The following is a 22,867-nucleotide window of genomic DNA, read 5'->3' as shown; positions in this document are numbered from 1 at the left end:
CGTAATCCAGGAAATGTATGTAAATGCCCGTATGAGTTTGTTCTACAAGTTTTTTTAGAAGAACACAATTCGAGTTTTAACATAAAATGGGAAGAGAAAACATCATATACAGCATTTTTGCTTGTTTGTAACAATACTTCGGCACATGGTTGGTTACCTAGTGTATTTAAGAAATGACTGCAACAGTTAGGGGAGAAAGTTCTTTTGTATATTTGATGTGAAATATTTTAGGTCACTGGGCCTCTGTTAATTTTAAGGATCAGTGCATCGTGATTGGACATTCCTAGGTTGACATTAATTACATCTGTATCAACGGCTCCTACACTTGTGAAGAAATTATCTACGAGACTTCGTGAAGAGTTTGTTACTCTTGTAGGGCTATTTATATGTGGATACAAGTTGAAACTATGATGAATTGACTTTGTAAGGCAGATAACTACTGCACATCACAACACTGTCAGGTATGTGCTGACTGACATTTGGGTTAGGTTGAAAGCTGACACTTTGGCTGAGTTGGCAAAGTCAACAAACATCAACACCTTATATAGGTTGTGATATCAGATTTACCAGCAGTGGAGCCTAATTTTTATGTGTGCACCTCACTGAAAAAAGCAGGCGGGGGAGGGGAGGGGCGGGGGGGGGGGAGGGGGGGGGGGGGTCCAATACATAACTTTTACCGAACAAGTAATAATTTAAAGTTAACTGTCATATATGTTACACAATGCCTGAGTCACTTTTACTAACTTCAAAATAATTCATGCTAATACATTGACATTAATTGGATTTTTGTATTTTTACTGCTGATCATCTGTTACGAGCAATGTTGTTTAAAACATTATACTAACTCACTTTTGGAAAGGAGAGAGGACTGGGATGCTTGGCTGCTGCCTTGATACAGAAACTGCTCCATCAATTTAGTTAACACTGGCGAAGGAAACAACTAGTCTAGATTTAAACTCACTACATGAAAATATTTCCAGGGATTCGTAGTATGCTATGCGAATAGAAAGTGCCTTGTGAGGCTGTTGGGCGCATAAACGATTTCTGGGGATACATACATATACTGCGTTTTACTGGCGGGGACACTTATTCTCACTGTGCCAAAATTTAAGCAAAGTATGAGATATAAAGGTAGCCACAATGAAAAGTTAATTATTATGTTTAGTCACTGTAGCTACCAGTACACGGGTTTTTATGAAACTCGTCTCGTTTAAATACAGGCAGTCTTTAAATCAAAAATATAGTATACAGTCAGTTACCAAGTGTGTATGCTGACACGAACTGATATGCGGCACTGTGTTTTGTGCCGGTTCCCTGCTTCATTATTGAATCGTAGGGCCGTACTAAACACTGTAACGTGCATCGTTTCCTTATGTACAATAATTTAAAATGAAAAGTTGGGTTTAGGTAAGAGAGCAGAAAAGATATATTACTATTTATAAATACGTGTTCGTCAACAGCTACGACAAGCGTCTTGTTTATCTAATGCAGCAAGAAAAGGTTATAAAAAACTGAACTGTAAGTGTCAACTTGTGGTACCCTGTAATTAATCAATTCGCTAGCTGTATTATACAGCTGTTGACCTACAAAACGTATGGGCCGTGCAAAATGGAGGGCACACATGGTCGCAACACTGGACTGCAGCCTGCCGTGTCCCACTTTTGTCCAAACTAGTACATCTGTCGCAATGTCACTGAAATATACAATAAAGGAAATCCGCAATTCGCCTGCTATTTATCACCCGTCACGCACGCAAATGGAACTTCCTCGTCGTTCTTAACAGAAGCGACGGTACCGGTCCATCCAGAATAACGCCATCGAAATAAACTTCCTTAAATATTAGTAAATGCTGCAGTGGTCTTCGGCGACCTTCTACATTACACACAGACGCTGATGTTCCTACAGACTGTGCGGATTGCTCCACCGAGAATACCCTGTGTTCTTCAAGCTAATCTAGTAATAAAAAAAACGTTCATTATACTTTTTAAACGTAGAACAGATTAGCAGTCCGAAACCACATGAATGCCTCACACCAATGTTCACTTTAGTGAAACAGTCCCTCAGGTCTGCCACACGGCCATTGGCAACACTGACTCTTATGACCCCGCAAACGTCGGGGAAGGTTGTTGTGTATTCGATGTTATAAATATTAGGTGATATGTTGACTAAGGAAAGGAAATATATGTGAAAGACGGAATGTCAAGTAACGTGGGTCATGCAACTTTGAGTCTACATGAATATAGTGGAGTGAATTGGTGGAATTAACTCGTTATTCTTTCCAGCAGGTGGGTAACGGTACACTAAGACCGAAAAACATTTGTGATTGTGAAAGTGGTTGATTGTATTATAAACTTCCGGAGTTGGTCGAATATGAGTTTTTTTTTACTGAAGTTTATTGTCAGGGAGTTTTTGCAGTTTGCGGAGTTTTAAATGTGAGTGAATTGTTGAATGATAGATCCTGGCATAAATTTGACTCAGTACTGCACCACCTGTTTAGAGCGTGCTATATCAGATGTCTTCGATTGTTGATGTGACTAGCAAAAGTTTTATCACAGAAGCGATGTTTGTACTTATTGAAAGTTTTGTTGCAAATTGCCCATTGGTGTGTGCTGAAATAGCCCGTAACTGCCGTCACCTGTCATCGTCCAATGTGAAAATGTTGTTTCTAAATCTCGAGACAATATCCTAAAGATAGATAATTAGATTTTTGTTTGTCGTTCAGCATCTGACCCTTCCATAGATTTCCTACTTTATTTTTGACACAGCACTTCAACAGCGTGTGTGTATTGCAGAAGATGAAATTCTGTACCTTTCGTTGTCATTAGTTGTTCTTTCTTCACATTTCTTGGTAGCCTGACATTGCCACTGTAAATTATGGAAAAAGAAACTGTATGCTACATACGAACCAAGGCCAGATGCCAGCCCAAAACTTTGTGTGTGTGTGTGTGTGTGTGTGTGTGTGAGAGAGATAGAGATAGTGGGTGGGGGAGGAGGGGATTGTTCTTATTAATTGAAACTACTTGTTGGAATTTGTTTGCGTGATTTCGGTTGGTAGGACATGTTTTGAGGCATCAAGGGATCACAAATTTAGCATTGGAGGGCAGCGTGGAGGGTAAAAATCGTAGAGGGAGACCAAGAGATGAATACACTAAGCAGATTCAGAAGGATGTAGGTTGCAGTAGGTACTGGGAGATGAAGAAGCTTGCACAGGATAAAGTAGCATGGAGAGCTGTATCAAACCAGTCTCAGGACTGAAGACCACAACAACAACAACAATTTACCCACATACTTGTACAGTTAATATTTTAAGTGTCTCAAATACAGGAATATGTGCAACATTTTAAATGTATTTACTTTAATATTCCATGCATATTTTATCCATTTTGGTGAGCACTGCAGCAATTTTCATTAACTGCATTGTAGAAAATACTGCAAACAGCCACAAGAGGCAAGCAATTATAAAAAAGTGCCAATTTTGTTAAGAGTAAAATGACCGAAAATTCAGGTACTTTGCTTTCTATAGTCGTATCTTCGTTGTACATTTTCGGGTACCTGTTTTTTAGCCTATCCACTTATAGATTCTGTAGCTCAGCAAAAAAATATACATCATAAATTTTTGTTTTCTGCTAAGTGACTTGCATTGTTACTATTTGCCCTTACAGCCAGAGGTTTTGCAAGACTTCACATTCTTTATGTAATAAGTAAATTCCATTTGGAAATGTGGATTCTCAGTGTCGGTATCAGATGATATATGCATACAAAACACAAGAATCATTGGTCTTGTCAGTGTTTAACCAAGAAATCTGTTCTTTTGTGTATTAATTAGATTCCAGCCAGTGCAAGTGTAATGAATGCAAAGTCATTCACTTCTTTCTTTGCGTCTACCATTTCTTTTTCATTGTCATTATTTTGTCACAGTTGAAAAGTAGAGAGATATCTCCAGTCCTGTTTTAAAGTTATTTAGTCAGTTTCATGTTCCATTGATTATCTGAACAATACTCTCTCGATGCCATTTTATTTATTTATTCACAGGCTACTGGTTTTTTTTTTTTTTTTTTTTTAGTATAAATTCATAGATGGAATAGGAGTTGTCCATGAGAAACTAGTTTTAATTTACATTTAAAATACGCTTCACTACCTTTCAGACATTTTAAGTTATTGGTAAAATGATCAAAAATTTTAATTGCTACATATTGAACCCTCTCTGAGCCACTTAGAGCTTTGACAATGGGTAATAAAGGTCTTATTGAGTGGAAGTATATCAAGAGTTTGATACGTTTATTTCCAAGATTAGCCATTATACATTGAGCAAAGGTGGCTGAACTGATTTGTTTAAGAAGCTCAACAATATTCTTCTTCCAGTTCAAGTCTTCATCAATTCGTACACCCAAAAGTTTGGTGCATTCTACCCTACTTACTGACTCCTGCTCATGTGTGACATTAATTGTTGTTATGGCTTTATTTGTTGTACAGAAAAGAATGTAGAGTGTTTTTTTTTTTTTCAAAATTTAAGGGGAGTCCATGTTTAGAGAACCATTGAATAATTCTTTGGAAAATATTATTTACTAACTCTTCTATTGCTTTCTCTCCAATGCAGTTTGTTATAACAGAAGTATCGTCTGCAAAAAGTACCAGTTTTGCTTGTTGACTGTTAAGTGGAAGGTCATTCACGTATATTAGGAATAGGAGTGGAACCAAAATTGAACAATGTAGGACTCCCCTTGTGATGTTACCCCAGTCACTAAAATTTTCTAACATTCTAACATTGTCTGAATTGGTTTCACATTCTGTTTGTCGGGTTGACAGAAGCGTCCGATCCAACGCGTCGGCTTTGACCCATGACGTAAGGGTGTTGTCGTGTGTGACGTCATGACGGCGCGGAGTTTGGTTTGAGTGTGGCTGTCTCCAGTTCTGTTTTATCTTATTTTATTTACTTTTCTGACCTGTTCGTTCTATCTCGTGAGATTTTTTTTAAAATTTAAAAACACTTATTACTTATTTTAATTATCTGTTTCCTCGAATTTCTGTTTTAGTTTATTATATTTATCTTTCTGATCTGTTCGTTCTATCTCGTGAGATTTTTTTTTTAAAAAGACAAAAAACACTAATCAGCTACTGAAGCATCTTTATCTTCTATGGGTTGCAGGGGTTACGACCCATGGGGAGGTGGGTGGGTATTCATACATGGCTGTCTTCACTTACACGTTGTAGCTACGCAAGGCGTCTAAATTTGTTTATATTTAGTTTACCCCCCACCCAAAACACCCCATTTCCCGCGCTTGTCCCGTTAGTGTCATTAGGCTTCTTGTGGAAAGTGTGTATGTTTGTTTTTGTTTCCGCCATATTTGTGACGTCATGGGTCAAAGCAGATGGGTGGGATCGGACGCTTCCGTATTTCCTGTTTGTCAAGTGTGATTCAAATCAGCCATGTGTAAAGTCATCAGTTCCATAAAACTTGGGTTTTTCGAAGAGAGTATCTTGACGTATACAATCTAAGGCCATGGAAAGATCACAAAAATACTAACTGGTGATATAGTATTATTTAAGACTTTTACTATTTGATGAGTGAATGTATAAATGGGATTCTCAGTCGAACAACCCTTTTGGAATCCAAATTGTGATATGCTGACTAAATTGTCTCCACTTAAGTGTGCGACTACTCTTGAGTATTGGAAAAAAAAATTGGTAAAGAAATTGGACAATAATTATGCAAGTCTGCCTTGTCACCTTTCTTATGAAGTTATTTAATAATTGAATATTTTAACCTGTGTTGAAAAATTCTCTTTGCCACTGATGCGTTGCATATATAACTTATCGCTTATCAAGTTGGAATGACTTTTCAGAATTCTATTTGAAATTCCGTCAATCTCACAACAACAGTGTCAATTAGTTTGTGTTATGGAATCTTGTACAATGACTGGCTGTCCTGTCTCCCTTTTGACAGTGTCCCATATAGTTGTAATCTTATTATCTGTATTATTTTATTTCTACCAGGACATGCACACTTCTGAATATTTTAAAGGCTCTCTTCAACGTGCTACAGTATTTTTTGTAGTATGCAAGTAATGTTGGCTCTTGACTTACTCTGGCTTTGCATACATTTCTCCTCCCGTTACATGAGATTTCAATTCCTTTAGTTATCCACAGCTTACTTTTTTGCCAAATATATTCCTTACTTATCAATAAATAATGGATACTAAATTATACTCTCGTATGTATGCTTGAAGGCATCACTTACACTATTTCATCTGTAATTAGCATCAAGGAATTGTTTCCAGATCAAATCTTTTAATTAGTAATGGAATGTACATAATTGTGAATTTTCTGCTAGATTAAAACTGTGTGCTGGAACAGGATTTGGGCACATACTTCACTATGAGTGTACATATACTGGAAAATATAAAAAGTATTGACTACTTATTTTCTTTACTGGGACATGTATATAATTATAAAAAATTATGGCAAATTTAAACTGTTATTAAAGTGTAAGCGTATGGTCTTGTGGAAGGGTTTGTCATTTCGTGCAGCCCAACCATTAATTCCTCTCACGTGCCAACCTTTTCATCTCGGAGTAGCACTTACACCCAACATCTTCAATTATTAGTTGAATGTGTTTCAATCGCTGTCTTTGCCTATAGTTTTTACCCTCTGCAGCTCTCTGTCATAGCATGGAATTTATTCCATGATGTCTTAACACACGCCCTATCATTCTGTCCTTTCTTCTTGCCAATATTTTTCAACACATTTATTTCCTTGCAAATTTTTTGGTGAACCCCCTCACTTCTTACTATAGAAGACCACATAATTTTCAGTATTATTCTGTAGCACCACATCTCAGATGCTTGTCGTCTCAACGTTTTCTAGTTGTCGTATCGTCCATGATTCATTTGCGTAGGATGCTTTGCTACTCTGCTTCTTACAGTTGGCCTATATCCTTCATGCTTGGTGTTATGTACAAGAATAGTTTTAAAAAAAATTTAGATTTAATTGTGGTACAAAAAACTGTATGAAGTTGTTTCTTTAGAAACAGTTGCGGAGCATATAAGTACAGATAGTAAAATGTTATTGAAACACTGTTTCCAGAAGAGCAATGTGCAAAGCCATGAGTTGAAAAGCCATAGAAATTCTTAAAAGTTCACAAGTCAGACGGACACTCAGCCAGGTACCATAAAAATTTGGAAATCTCTTAGCTCCCCTCTTGACCAAAATTTACTGCAGATCTATTGAGTAGAGAACTGTTCTCACTTGTTAAAAAATATATAGAATGTCATTGAGCCATCAGCCATTCAACATTTGCTGTGTGAATAAAGATCTTCTCAGCTCAGCACAATTTGTTTTCATTACATTCATAACCAACATAGTCTTTACCTGATCCATTAGTTTTCTTTCTCTGTCTCCTAATAATTAATTCCCCAGTGCACATCCTGCCATTGCTCATCGAACAATTTTCATTTTTAAGTGCTTTTTGCATGGAAAGCCCCTACCTTACTGCCATATGTCAAGATTGGTAATACATACATATCAACTGTAAACTTTGTTTCATACATCAGAATCTTAGTTTTGAAAATCCTCTTTAGTGTATCAAAAGCACTATAGGCCTTTTCATATTCCCAAGTGTTTTTTTTCCCCAATCCAGTTGTCATATCAGCTGTGCAAAATTTAAAATCTCCTCAACTGGTTTTATGCCACCTGTCCTTTTTGTACTATTTTTGGTCTGTTCTATTAAGTACTTCTATGCTTTGCTGAAGTTCACCAGTAATTGCCATTCTTCTTCTGCCATTGGCACTACATCTCGGTGTGGGACTTGGTCTCCTCAATACTTCCATTCCTCTCTGGACTTCGCCGTTTAGCTTCTGTTAAGGCAACCGACTCGGGCAGCATCCTCTCCAACCTAGTCGCTCCATTTCACCTTGTGCTCTTCTTCCTCCAGGTTCACTGCAGCAGGCTTTCCTTGCAGGATCTTTCTCATTGAGTCACATTAAATGTCCAGTCCATATCAGTCTACACGGCTTTATGAACTTGACCACATCATCCTCCTTATAGCAGTCATAAATTTAGTCATTCCGTCGTCTTCTCCAGGTCCTTTTTTCATATACGGGTCCAAAAATGCTCCTCAGTATACTTCTTTCAGGCCGCTGGACCTGATGGGATACCAGTTTGATTTTACACAGAGTACGTGAAGGAACTTGTCCCCCTTCTTGCAGTGGTGTACCGTAGGTCTCTAGAAGAGCGTAGCATTCCAAAGGATTGGAAAAGGGCACAGGTCATCCCCATTTTCAAGAAGGGACGCCGAACAGATATGCAGAACTATAGACCTATATCTCTAACGTTGATCAGCTGTAGAATTTTGGAACACGTGTTGTGTTTGAGTATAATGACTTTTCTGGAAACTAGACATCTACTTTGTAGGAATCAGCATGGGTTTCGAAAAAGACGATCGTGTGAAACCCAGCTCGCACTATTCGTCCACGAGACTCAGAGGGCCATAGACACGGGTTCCCAGGTAGTGCTGTGTTTCTTGACTTCCCCAAGGCGTTCGATACAGTTCCCCATAGTCATTTAATGAACAAAGTAAGAACATATGGACTATCAGACCAATTGTGTGATTGGATGGAAGAGTTCCTAGATAACAGAACGCATCATGTCATTCTCAATGGAGAGAAGTCTTCCGAAGTAAGAGTGACTTCAGGTGTGCCGCAGGGGAGTGTCATAGGACCGTTGCTATTTACAATGTACATAAATGACCTTGTGGATGACAACGGAAGTTCACTGAGGCTTTTTGCGGATGATGCTGTGGTACGTAGAGAGGTTTTAACCATGGAAAATTTTACTGAAATGCAGGAGGATCTGCAGTGAATTGACGCATGGTGCTGGGAATGGCAATTGAATCCCAAGGTAGACAAGTGTAATGTGCTGCGAATACATAGAAAGAAAGATCCCATATCATTTAGCTACAATATAGCAGGTCAGCAACTGTAAGCAGTTAATTCCATAAATTATCTGGGAGTAGGCATTAGGAGTGATTTAAAATGGAATGGTCGTATAAAGTTGATCATTGGTAAAGCAGATGCCAGACTGAGATTCATTGTAAGAATCCTAAGGAAATGCAATCCGAAAACAAAGGAAGTAGGTTACAGTACGCTTGTTCGCCCACTGCTTGAGTACTGCTCAGCAGTGTGGGATCCGTACCAGATAGGGTTGATAGAAGAGATAGAGAAGATCCAACAGAGAGCAGCGCACTTCGTTACAGGATCATTTAGTAATCGCGAAAACGTTACGGAGGTGATAGATAAACTCCAGTGGAAGACTCTGCAGGAGATACGCTCAGTAGCTCGGTACGGGCTTTTGTTGAAGTTTCGAGAACATACCTTCACCGAGGAGTCAAGCAGCATATTGCTCCCTCATACGTATATCTTGCGAAGAGACCATGAGGATAAAATCAGAGAGATTAGAGCCCACACCAAGGCATACCGACAATCCTTCCTTCCATGAACAATACGAGACTGGAATAGAAGGGAGAACCGATAGAGGTACCCTTCGCCACACACCGTCAGGTGGCTTGCGGAGTATGGATGTAGATGTAGATCTCAGTTTGTTTTCACCCTGCTTTGTAATTGTCCATGTTTCTGAGCCATAAGTAAGTACTGGGCACATCAGTGTTTTGTAAAGGCGGCACTTAGGTCCTTGTGATAGAGATAGAATTTTGGATTTAAAATGTCACAACATTCCAATGTAGCATTGCTTAGAAGCACTTATGCGAGCCATAATTTCATTAAAGATGGTGCCATTTGCTTCTATCTTAGAGCCCAGATAGGTGAAACATTTCACTCATTCAGATGTCACTCCATCAAGGGTTATTGTGGGCTGTAAGCATTGGTTAGTGCCATTATACATATACTTCCCCTTTCCTTTATTAATTCTCAGGCCCATCTTCTCTGCACTCAGTTTTAGAACTGAAAATGCACTTTGTAGATCTCTAAGTGTTCTGCTCATTAAATCCAAGTCATCTGCATATCCCAGCAACTGTACAGACTTACGATAGTACCTCTTGTCTGAATACCTGATTCGTATACCACTTTTTCAAGTGCCAAGTTGAAAAGTAGGCAGGAAAGCTCATCTCCTTGCCTTAGCCCATTTTGAGTGGGAACCTGAGGTGATAGCTTGGACTGCACTCGCACAGTACACCAGGTGTACTTTAGAGTGACCTCTATTAAACACACCAATTTTCCAGGCAGTCGAAATTCCTGCATTGCCTCATACGGTTTGGCTCGGTTTATTGTTTCATATGCAGATTTAAAGTCAATGAAAAGATGGTGCACATCAACAATGAATTTAGGGGTCTTTTCTACTATTTGTCGGAGTGTAAATATTGGTTTACAATTGACTTTCTGATAGTACTTTATACATAATATTTAAGAGTGTTATGCCTCTATAGTTGCTGCATTCAAATAGATCTCCTTTCTTATGCATCAGACACACTATCCCTTCATTCCATTCTTCTGGCAACTTTTCCTTTTCCCAGATGAGGCACACAATCTTGTGGATCCTGTGATTTAGCTCAATCCTCCAGCTTTCAATAGCTCAGAATTATATTTCCAGTCCTTGGTGCATTATTGTTCTTCAGTCGGGTGATTGCTTTGTTCACTTCTCCTTGGGAAGGGGGAGGTAATTCTGTAGGGACTGGTATATCTTCAATAATGTTCTACCATGGTTCAGTAATTGGCATTAGAGGCAAATAATACAGTATTCTCATCAAAATGAAGATTTCTAAATGTTGCATAATCCCATAGGGGGTCAAGCTGGAACTTCTCCAATTTTGTTGGATTTTGTGCAGAATGTACCAAAGACACCTTTATAAACTTCTGGCAAGTTCCAGCTCCATTAGCAATATGATGAAGCTACTGGAGCCATTTTCACAAGGGGTACTTTATTCTGAATTAAAATTTGTGCAAAAGAAAACCTTAATTTTGGGAAGCTGTTCTTCCCAACATAGAATCCTGCAAGTTGCAGCCCTGACATATTTTGTGCAGACTGTGGAGATGAGATAGATGGCAGTCAGAAAACAGTGCTCATTTCACTCTCTCTTCAAATTTTGCCAAAAGAAATTTCATGAGAAATTTTCCTCATATTTTAACAAAGAATTGGTAGTTAGGAAAAGGCAGTGGAAACATGATCGTTTATCAGTGCATTGTCTTCCTGCTTGTAAGCAAATTAGTGAGTTGTGATCTCCCCTGCAACTGCATTCACTATGTTACTGGTTTCTGAAGTTCCAAAAATTAAAAATGTACTGAATTTTGCCTATTTGACGTAATGTTTTTTAAAGAATGTACAGTGTCCTGATCACTCTGTTTTTTGCACTCTCTTATATACAGTACCCAGAGTGGTGAAGTTGTTAGACATTAGAATCTCTTGAACCTTTTCCATGATTTGACAGCTTATGAGAGCCCAATCATCTGCCTTAGATTACTAACTATACTGCTGCCAATTGCAGCCTTCAACTCTTCTAATTCTGCCTGTTCCACTGCCACACCAGCTTCGAGTTATAAGACCAGCTGCTCACTCTCATAATCGAGGAGTGATAGGCTTAACGATTACAGTGCCAGAGGCTAGCCACATCTATATCCAGGCTAGTCACTTCACAGCATCCAACATGAAAAAAACTTTGGCAGTCATTTCTCACTGTTTTGCAGCAGTTTTCACTCTATGTAAGAACATGGTATCCTATGACTACACTCTGAGTAAAATTACTTTGTGGCTGATGTTTCAACGAGATGAGTGGTGGGGGCATGGGGTCAACCAATCACAACTTTTTCTCATGCTTCACTGTGCTCACTGTGTTGCCTGTTTTATGGCTACAAGCAGCAGGTCCTTGCCAGATGACGCAGCTTGCACGAGTTGGGAGGCGGCCAGTTGGGGCAGGCCGCAAGGGCGGCAGGTTTGGGGAAGGGAGCGATATGTGGGGACTTGTGCTTTGTGCTGCTGTAAAAATATGTAAAGAAAGGCAGCACAAATGGTGACAGGTATGGTTAACCTCGTGAGAAAGTCACAGAAATGCTGAAAACCCCAAACTGGCAGACATTTGAAGATCAGTGTCTTGTGTCCCATGAAAGTCTACTTATAATGTTTCAAAAACCTGTATTTCTTTAGGAATCTAGAAATATGCTAGTGACTACTATGTATAATTCCTGCAGGGGCCATGAAGACGATATTAGACTAATTATCATGTGGACTTAGGCATTTGAACAGTCATTCTTCTCAGGCTCCATACTCTAATAGAATGCAAAGAAACTCTAGTACGTGATACAGTGGGAAGTATTGTGTGCCATGAACTGCATAATTGTTTGCACTATATGGATGTTAATGTAGAAGTAGTTTATGCTTGGATGAAGATGCTCAGGGATGCCTTCATTGTGAAACACTGCTTTCACACAGTTAAGAATTTTTACAAATATGTTGTAACATTTTCGACAAAAAGAATCGAAGGAAAGTGTCTTCGTGGCTGATCAATTAAAATGTTTGATGAGGCCTGATACAAAACCAGGCCAAAAACTGTTATCACCTTTCAGGAAATATTTTTCTGCAGACTAAATTCCTCAGATGTTAATTCCATCTAAACCAGATAAAGTTGGTTAGAGCAATATTTCTGAAGATCTAAACGCAAACTTATTGACTGTTTGAATATCACTATTGCAATTTCAATGAATTCATTGATAAAAAGACTATAGACATAAATGATCTGACAGACAACAGACAGGGGGAGCAGCAATCCGCCGCTGTTTTCTGATGATGCTGTGATGTATGGGAAGGTGTTGCCACTGAATGACTGTACCAGGATACAAGATGACTTAGACAAAATTTCTGATCGGTGTGATATATGGCAGCTAGATCTAAATGCAGAAAAATGTAAGTTAATGCTGATGGGTAGGAAAAACAGCCCTGTAATGTTTGAATGCAGCATTAGTAGTGTGCTACTGGACACAGTGAGGTTGATTAAATATGTAGGTGTAACATTGCAAAGCAATATGATATGGAACAAGCATGTAAGGATTGTAGTGGGCAATGCAAATAGTTGATGTTGGTTTATTGGGAGAGTTTTAGGGAAGTGTCGTTCATCTGTAAAGAAGACTGCATATAGAACACCAATGTGATCAATTCTTGAGTACTGATTGAGTGTTTGAGATATCTACCATATCAGATTAAAGAGGGGGCTGGAAGATTTGTTACCAGTAGGTTTGACCAACATGCAAGTGTTAGAGATGCTTCAGGTGCTCAAGTGGGAATCCGTGGAGGGAAGGCAACATTCTTTTCGAGGAATGCTACTGAGAACATTTTCAGGGACTGGCATGTGAAGATGACAGTAGAATGATCCTACCGCTGCCAATGTACATTTCGCATAAGGACCTTGAACACAAGAGAAACTGTGTCTTGTACGGAGGCATGTAGTCATTGTTCTGTCACTCTCTTTGCGGATTGAGCAGGAAGGGAAATTACTAGGAGTGGTACAACTTACCCTTCGCCATGTTCCATGTGAGGGCTTGCAGAGTATGTATGTAGATGTAGATTTGCAGCTTGGTGGACTTAATCCTAATAAACTGAAGCAACGTAGTTCAATCAATGTCTTAATTGCTTAGATTACAACATCCTGATGCGAGAAATGAAGGAAAAATTGAATGTATCCAATTGTCAGGATAAAAATTTCATTTTGAGCTTAATTCGTGAGGGGGGTTCATTAAAATACAGTGGAAGAATTTTGTCTTTTAAAAAGAATGCTAAATGTAGCAAGGATGTTGAAGGTGAAAAAGGGAAAACAGTTGCATCTAAAACACAGGTGTGGAAAGAGGCTTTAAAAAGACATTATACAAAATGTTCTGAAATTTTTTAAAAATTGGTTTAGTTGAAAAATTAAAACGTTCTGAAATTTTTTTAAAATTGGTTTAGTTGAAAAATTTGCCCATGTAAAAAAAATAAAATTCTTCTATTAGAGCTGGTAGAGAAAATGTAGAGAAGTAGAGCTGCTGCAGAAACTGAAGGAAGTAGTCCTCAAGTCGCATTTTTAAAATTTTGTGAGTTATGTTCAGAATTGTGTTCGACTATATGCAGCGAGTTCATGCTGAGAGAGAGAGAGAGAGAGAGAGAGAGAGAGAGAGAGAGCAGTGGTTCACAATGATTGGGAGACATTTGAAACCACGTAATTAATAGTGGGATAATTTATTGAAGAAATAGGTCACAAATTTTTGGTTGTTTGTAGCTATCAGTATCAATATAAGGATTTACCATTGTTTGAAGGTGGTCTCAAACTGGGAGTGTTAATTGTATTAATGGAATTTGCTGAAAACAGTTGAAACACTTAACTCTTAAAAACAGCCAAGTAAAACTTCACCCTGGGTGTAGTTTTGGTTACTTAAATTCAACATCACAGAAGTAAAGCTTGTGATTGAGAGTTGTACAGCCAACCATGGACTAACACAGGGCTTAATTCTTGTTTATTTTGTTAGTTGGCTATTGAAGGACCATGAGAAACTTACAAACATTATGATAGACCTGTTTTTGTTGAATAATTTATGCCAGATATTTTCCATCAATACATTGTGTGTAGGTTAAATAAGATACTACCTTACAGTATTGATATTCCTTGGTGGGAATCAGTTAGAAAAATGAATGGCTCCTGAAGAATTGATTTTTATTTATTTATTTATTTTTTAGAATAATGTACAAGAGATGCCCTGTGATGAAATTTGATCCAAATACTGACATAAAATTTAATTTATTCCATGATAAATTCGTGTCATCATTTGAAAATAACTTTATGTATAAGCTAATCGGATGGTATTAATTGGATGATATTGAACAGCCATGTAAAAAATTTGATCGCTGGAGGGGTTAAAGTACCTTGTGAAAGTAAAGGGGAAATGTACCTGTTGGCAAGAATGAGTAGTTGGACACTACAGAGACTACTCAAAATTATTTGGAAAAGTTAGGAAATAATCAAGGAACATGCTTATTGTGAGAATTCATTAATTCTGACAACAGATGTAAGGCTGTGTGGAATGTAGTGAAATGAGACAAGGGACAACCAGTCACAAGACAGGATAACAGTACTATTGAATTGAGTGCAAGGGCTATAAATAATGAGTCAATTTAATAATCATTTCTTAAATATGCTAGAAAACGCAGAAACAAACAGTTAAAGAGAAAAATCACAACAGTATGTTGGAAAAAACAACTCCTATGAAATTCAGTCGTCTGAATGTATACCAACTTCTTCTGAAATTAAGAAAATTAAATATTCTCTCAAAAATAAAGCTCATCTTGATCTGATGATGTTTCCAACATAGTGCTAAAGATTTGTTCCTGTATAATACGCCCTGTCTTATCTGAAATTATGTATTGATCACTAACACAGGAGATTTTTCCAGAAAGATTGATGTAAGAAAGGTAATACAAGCGATGCCAATAACTACAGACCTATTTCACAACCGATACCATTTTCCAATGTTTTTGAGAAGGTGATGTATTCTAGAGTAGTGTCCCACCTGAGCAACAATAATAGGTTGGTTGGTTCGGGGGATTAAAGGGACCAGACTGCTATGGTCATCGGTCCCAATAATAATACCATCAGTGTAATCACAGTTTGGATTTTAAGAGTTGTTCTACTGATAATGCTATATACTTGTTCACTTATCAAATTTTTCAACCATTAAATGACAAAAAAGTTATGGTTGGTATTTTGTGTGACTTGTCTAATGCATTTGGCTGTGTGAATCTAACTTACTTAAACAGTAGCACATGGCACGATACCCTAGCCCATTTGCTGGTTACCTATATAATGGCTTCCAGGAGCAACAAAATTTTGGATTTCAATTTTTTTGTGTATTTACTGACCAAATTTAAAATGCTGTCACAATCTGCTAAGTAAGAAGTATAGTCTTATATTGAAAGTTTAACACAATAAGACAAGTATTACAATTAGACACTGTGCATTTTTCTTTAGGTGACATAACTGATGGTGTGCAAATGCCTGGGATTTATTCATTCAGTATTTTAGAATGAGAGCACTCAGCAACTTCCAACAAGTTGTTCACATACCTTCAAACCTTTTTCTCAGTGGTGTCCCCCACAGAAAGGTCAAAAGGAAAAACATTATTACTTACTAAATTTCCTTTGTTCATGCAGTGAAATGGCAGCATCAGATGTAACATTTTAATTTATTACTTCTTTTACTACCAATTTTAATTTGAAACACAGTATCCGCATATACCACTGAATGTACCTGCAAAATTATATTATTATATGACAAGTAGTTTAGGAGAGATGATATCATAAACATTGAGATACATGATAAATTAGCTTTTGCTTAAAATGCAATGCAAATTACTCAGTTTATGCTCACCCAGTGTTTGATAATGAGAACACTCGGTGATTTCCAAAAATCTTTAAGCATAATTTCAAACCTTTCCTAAACATTTCTTGCTTGCATGCTTAATGCATTGTAATTAGATGTCTGAAGCTCTTTTACCCATGGGAGTTTGACTCTTTAAAAATTGGGGGGGTTTACTGGTATTCTTCTAAATAAACTGAGGTTTTATGGGATTGATGATGGGTATTATCATATATAACCAAAAGAGTGCAGAAAATTGTACATAGTAACCCAAAATGTTATCAGGAGAGATTACATATGGGGTTCCCCCAGGCTCAATGTTATGTCTGCTATAGTTCTTCATATATGTAAATGATCGTCATTGTTCATTTCTCAAGAACTTTCTGTAAGAATAATATGTGATGCTCACCAACAGTTGTCTTGCAGACATTTGTTGAAGAACTTAGGTTTTCTGACTGTTGTACCACAGTAGGAACAATGGTGCACATAATTACAAGACCAGAAGAATAAATGACGTTCATTACACCATATTAATGTTGTGATAAATGCAGAAAGGGGTACACAACGCTGAAACCAAAATTTTTGATCACTTACTCACTGTTATTGAATGACTGGCAGACACCAAAGTACAATTTGAAAACAAACTCAAAAAGTTTCTCCTTGACAATTCCTTTTATTCTGTAGAATAATTTCGGTTATTGTAATGCGTAAAAGGTGATGGCTAGGAATTACTCACTCACATCTGTAATATTGTAAATGATCAGCATGTAGCCATATTTATAAAATAATTTGTAGTGTGAATATAAAATTACTCATTCCACATTATTATGATTTATCATGCAACATGAAACTGACTGACTATAGCATGCATTCATCTGACCATTTGGCACCAGTTTATTGTTTCTGATCTCAGAAAAGTCCCAAACATCGCTACAGCTGTCCTGAAGGTTTCTTGGTTTTGCACGTTTTCTGGTTGTATACCCATTTTCTCGAAGTTTTTTATGGCAGTCACGTAACACAAAATTCTTGCTTTTGGCTTTGAATCAAAGATTTTGAACATGCATTTGCCCCATTTGCACCACTCATTGTTCTTTTGCGGCTATATATGTTTGCACAGTGTCTCTAGTCTGTTCTATTCTTGAACATATTTCTTGTTTCAGTTTTTTAAGTGTGCATCCGGTTTTTATAATTTGAACCTAGTGTATTGTGTAAGGCCTGTACCTCCATTTCATTTTAATTCTTTTATTGCTCATCTTTAAGACAGGGTAAGGCCCTTGGATGCATATAGACACACTCATTATATGACAGAACTGTAATGACGAATTTTGGTATTTATGGAAGAAACACATTTTGTTGTAAATATTTCATCTGATTTCGAAAGGTCTTTCCATTTTCTAAGATTCTTGTTTTGAGGTTTCTTTTTCTAGCCCATTGTCTGCAAGCTTAATCAGTTTGGTAATATATTTAAAGCTGTTTATGCATTTTGTTGTTCCTTATCTGTTATTTAAGTGGGTTATATTCTCCTTGCAAATTTACTTTACTCTGTTTTTCTTAAAGATACTGGCAAATCAGTTTGTTGTGCTACATCATTCAGTACATTAATTTGTTCTGTTGCTGTTTGAGAATCATGTGTTCTAATGGCTATGTAGTCCGCAAGACTGAGTAGTCTATTTCGATGCCATTATTTTTAGTCTTGATCCGAATAGGATTAAACAGGTTACAAAGGTTTAATTCGTTGTGGGTTTTTTATTATTTGTTTATTTATTTATTTTATTCTCCAGTAGTCAGTTGAACAATTGTGGAGAGTCCATCTCTTTGAGAACATTCCTAGAAATTTTATCTTGGGTTTATGTGTTAGGATTTCTATTATAAACTTTAGTAGCTTTTCATCAACACCCATTTCTGTCAGTAAGTTAATTATCTCATCACAATTGATAAAGTCCATATGCTTTCTTAAAATCTATGAAGGTGGATACCTAGTGTCTTCTTTTAAGCATATTACATTGTATTGGTGTTTCAAGATTCTGTTTTTGTTCTCCTGTCGACTGACATTTTTGGAATTTTCCTTGTCAATCTCCCAGTTTATGCTTGCCTTGTTCTAGTTTTGAGATGGGTACTGCCAGGATATTGCACTTTGCTGGTGGTCATGAGACGCTACAGTATTTGCTAATGTGGTGTTTGCTTTCTCGTGCAGAGAATGAGTTAAGGCTGATTTTCAGTTATATTGTAGCTTCCCCCCCCCCCCCCCCCCATATATATTTTCTGTAGTCTTCTCCAAAAGCCTTGAAGTTATTAGGTCTGTGAATGTTGTGCCTTTTACTGAGGACCTATTTCTTGTCAAAACATTGGGAAAATTTCTTGCGACAAAGATTTTCGGCAAGTTTGTAGACAGTGACAGTCATATTAGTAATTTGTGTGTTATGCACAAATAGTTGTTAGAATGGCAAGTTTCGGGATCCTAGCACTGTTAGGGAAGATACAGTTTATTTCCAGTCAGAAGAAAGTGGCCCTTGTGAATACAGCTCTAGTAACTACATCTAGTTGAAAATGAAGCTGAAACTTGGCAGCAATGCATCTAATTAGTTGGAGGTCCACTGTCATGCATATATGTCTTCCATTCACCTTACCTTTTACAGACATCAGGGATTCAACCCATCACATGTCACTTGTTATGATAATATTACCCATGAATATTTAAATTAGTTTTTGGTGTTCAGAAGTTCACCACCTATTTTGTAACTGGATACTTCTGAGTTCTTTATATTTTTTGCATATATATATATATATATATATATATATATAATAGAGGGAAACATTCCACGTGGGAAAAATATGTCTAAAAAGAAAGATGATGAAACTTACCAAACAAAAGCGCTGGCAGGTCGATAGACGCACAAACAAACACAAACATACACACAAAATTCTAGCTTTCGCAACCAATGGTTGCCTCGTCAGGAAAGAGGGAAGGAGAAGGAAAGGCATGTCTGCTTGTGTCTGTGTATGTGTGGATGGATATGTGTGTGTGTGCGAGTGTATACCTGTCCTTTTTTCCCCCTAAGGTAAGTCTTTCCGCTCCCGGGATTGGAATGACTCCTTACCCTCTCCCTTAAAACCCATATCCTTTTGTCTTTCCTTCTCCTTCCCTCTTTCCTGACGAGGCAACCATTGGTTGCGAAAGCTAGAATTTTGTGTGTATGTTTGTGTTTGTTTGTGCGTCTATCGACCTGCCAGCACTTTTGTTTGGTAAGTTTCATCATCTTTCTTTTTAGACATATATATATATATATATATATATATATATATATATATATATATATATATATATATATTAGCTTGCATTTATTCACACTAAAGAGAGCTACCTTTTTCTGCATTGAATGGAAATTTTGGTAAAAATCTTTCTGAATTTTCTTCCTATTACCTAACAATGATACTTTTTGCACAACTTTGTCAGTGAACAGTCAATGCTTATACCATTTCATAAATTGATTATGTATAGAGAAAACACTTAACATTGACAATAACACTAATTATTATTATTATTATTATTAATAATAATATTTCGTGTGACCTAATATCCTGGTGCAAGTCCTTCAATTGGATGCCATTTTGGCTACTTGTGTGACCCTAACCTACACACAATGTCTGCTTGTGTCTGTGTATGTGTGGATGGATATGTGTGTGTGTGCGAGTGTATACCCGTCCTTTTTTCCCCCTAAGGTAAGTTTTTCCGCTCCCGGGATTGGAATGACTCCTTACCCTCTCCCTTAAAACCCACTTCCTTTCGTCTTTCCCTCTCCTTCCCTCTTTCCTGATGAGGCAACAGTTTGTTGCGAAAGCTTGAATTTTGTGTGTATGTATGTGTCTGTTTGTGTTTCTATCGACCTGCCAGCGCTTTCGTATGGTAAGTCACATCATCTTTGTTTTTAAATATATTTTTCCCGCATGGAATGTTTCCCTACTGTATATGTGTGGATGGATATGTGTGTGTGTGCGCGCGAGTGTATACCCGTCCTTTTTTCCTCCTAAGGTAAGTAATTTCGTGTGTATGTATGTGTCTGTTTGTGTTTCTATCGACCTGCCAGCGCTTTCTTATGGTAAGTCACATCATCTATTTGTCAATACTTAAAGCTGGGTGCCAATCTTTGCACACTTTGAAATCTTGTCAAGATCTGACTGAATACTTGTGCAGATTTTTTCAGAAAGTGCGTCATTGTAGATAATTAACATCATCTGTGTACAGTCTGAAGTTGCTATGAAATGTTGATATTCCCTGCAAGGTTATTGATACACACTTCCCTGGGGGCACACTTGAGTTAATTTTACAGCTGTGGATGACTCTCTATCCAAGATAACTTGCTGCGTCGTCCTTATGTAAAAATTTTCTTTCCAGTAAAATTTCACTTGGTACCCCCATAGAGTCCTAATTATGACAATAAGAGTAGGTGTACTGATTAGTCAAATGCTTCAAAGGTTTTTCGGAACTTGGAAATACTGTGTCTACCTGACTGCCTTGATCTGTGGCCTTCAGAATATCTTATGATAAAAGTGTGAGTTTTTTTATTCCAAGGAGGTAGGCATGGAGGTGGTTGTTATGTTCAAGATACCTCATTACATTTGAGCTTAGAATATGTTCTAAGATTCTGCAACAAATGGATGTCAGGGATACTGGACAGTAGATTTGTGAATCACCTCCGCTAACCTTCGTGTAGAAAGGTCTGATGAGTGCTTTCTTCTGACTACTGGGCATGATTTTTTATTCGCGGTATCTACAGTAGATTATGGTTAAAAGAGGGGCTAACATGGCCACAGATTTGATGTAGAATATTGTAGCTATTTGATTGGTCCCTGGAACTTTCATTGATTGTAGCAGTTTCAGTTGTTTCTCAACATTTAACATCACTTTGAAATGGTGCAAGAATTAAAGTAAAGCAATGCTTCTAGTTTTTCCTTCATAAATCAACATTTGAAAATTTTGAGTTAAGAATTTTTGCTTTGCTTTGCTAACCTTAATTTTGGATCCCAGCTCGGCCGTGGTTGTCTGGACACTAACTTTGGTACCAATAACAGTGTTTACATATGACCAGAATTTCTTTGGGTTTTGTGAGAGTTTTTTTTATAATATTCTGCTACACTAGTCATGGCAGCCTTAATGCTTTGCCCTCTTAACAGCGAGATGCATTTCATGAGTATATTTCTGTCTATAGCCAGCGCTTTGTTTAACACCTATTGTGCAGTAGGCTCTGTTCCTTTGAAGTTTCTTTACAGTTACTTTATAGCGTAGAGGGGTCCTCTCAACTATTTTACTAGATACACAGCTATAAAGTGCATGGTATTGTTTTAAACCCTCTCCCACGGTTCTACATGCTGCTCTTCAGTGCTAAATGTTTGGATTTCTTTATTAAGATAAGACACTCTTGCCTCTTTATGTAACTTGTTGAATGTGTAAATTTGTCTGCTTGTTTTAGTTGTCCTTAGTGCTCTGGTAATCATTGTTGTTAAAACTGCCTGATGATCACTGATACCAGTTATAGTGTGGACATTCTCAAAGAGGTTGGATGTGTTAGTTGATTTCAAGTCCAGTATTTTTCCGTCAGGAATGGTGTCCTGAGCTATTTGTTGTATACAGTTCTCAGGAAGGCATTTTATAGTGTTTCACAGAACCTCTTTTCACACCCACCATTTAAAAATCTGTGATTTTCCTAATTGATTGTTGGATGATTAAAGTCTACTCCAATGATAACATGATTGGAGAACTTTCATACAAGTGATCCTAGGTTTTCTCTAAAGTTTATGGTTAAATCTAAGATCATTTTAAATTGGAAAGTGATTTTGAAACATCACGTCTTTCTTGCATGTAATAAAATGTAATCAGTTTCATTTTCAATTATATTTGGCCTTTGTTAAGTGAACATTTTATTTTATTCTTGTGTTTTAAAGATAAATATGTTGTTCTTTTCAGCAAATTCCACCCCAGGCAGCTCATAACTCTTCTGTGATTATGTGCATGATGAGCATCAGGCCCCAGGCCATTATAGTACTTCTTCCTTTCCTGTGGTGCAGTATCACTCTTAGATTATATCTTTCCTCAGACTTGGTCTCTAGGACAGATTTCCTGCCAGCAACCTAACTTGCTTTAAGGACAGTGATTATGGCTTTTCCTATTTTGTCACGTTGTTTTCACCACCTGTTTCGGTTAACTCACTTTTGTTCCCTACATCTGGTTTTGATCTCCATCTTTTCAAAGGTTTTTGCAGAAGTGTGGATCATGTGGGAAAAGTTGTCGAGCAAGGTAGAGCCAGTCTACGTGGGAGCTCAGTCAGGTACCTATGGGGTAGTAGTCCCCTGACGAAGCCGAGAACACACTATCGATGCCTGAGCTGTGATTTCTCCATGCATGTCAAGGAGAGCTGCCTTTCCATTTGGGGTGATGGGACTCTGGGCAGTGGCCTTCAAGCCAGGCACCCATTGTTTTGGCTTATTTTGGTG

The 22,867-nt window shown here is 37.5% G+C and overlaps 1 protein-coding gene across 1 annotated transcript in view; it reads left to right on the top strand.

Moving 5' to 3' along the window:
- Nucleotides 1–2,017: 2,017 nt before the first annotated feature.
- LOC126480210 (serine/threonine-protein kinase D1) overlaps nt 2,018–22,867 on the top strand; it is a 232,288-nt gene continuing 211,438 nt past the window's right edge. The window contains exon 1 of the mRNA XM_050103847.1: nt 2,018–2,285. The gene's annotated coding sequence lies outside the window, so the exon portion shown is untranslated. The remainder of the gene's footprint in view (nt 2,286–22,867) is intronic.

This window comes from Schistocerca serialis, chromosome 1 (genome assembly GCF_023864345.2).
Source record: "Schistocerca serialis cubense isolate TAMUIC-IGC-003099 chromosome 1, iqSchSeri2.2, whole genome shotgun sequence".
NCBI lineage: Eukaryota > Metazoa > Arthropoda > Insecta > Orthoptera > Acrididae > Schistocerca > Schistocerca serialis.
This window is presented reverse-complemented; position numbering and strand designations above follow the sequence as displayed.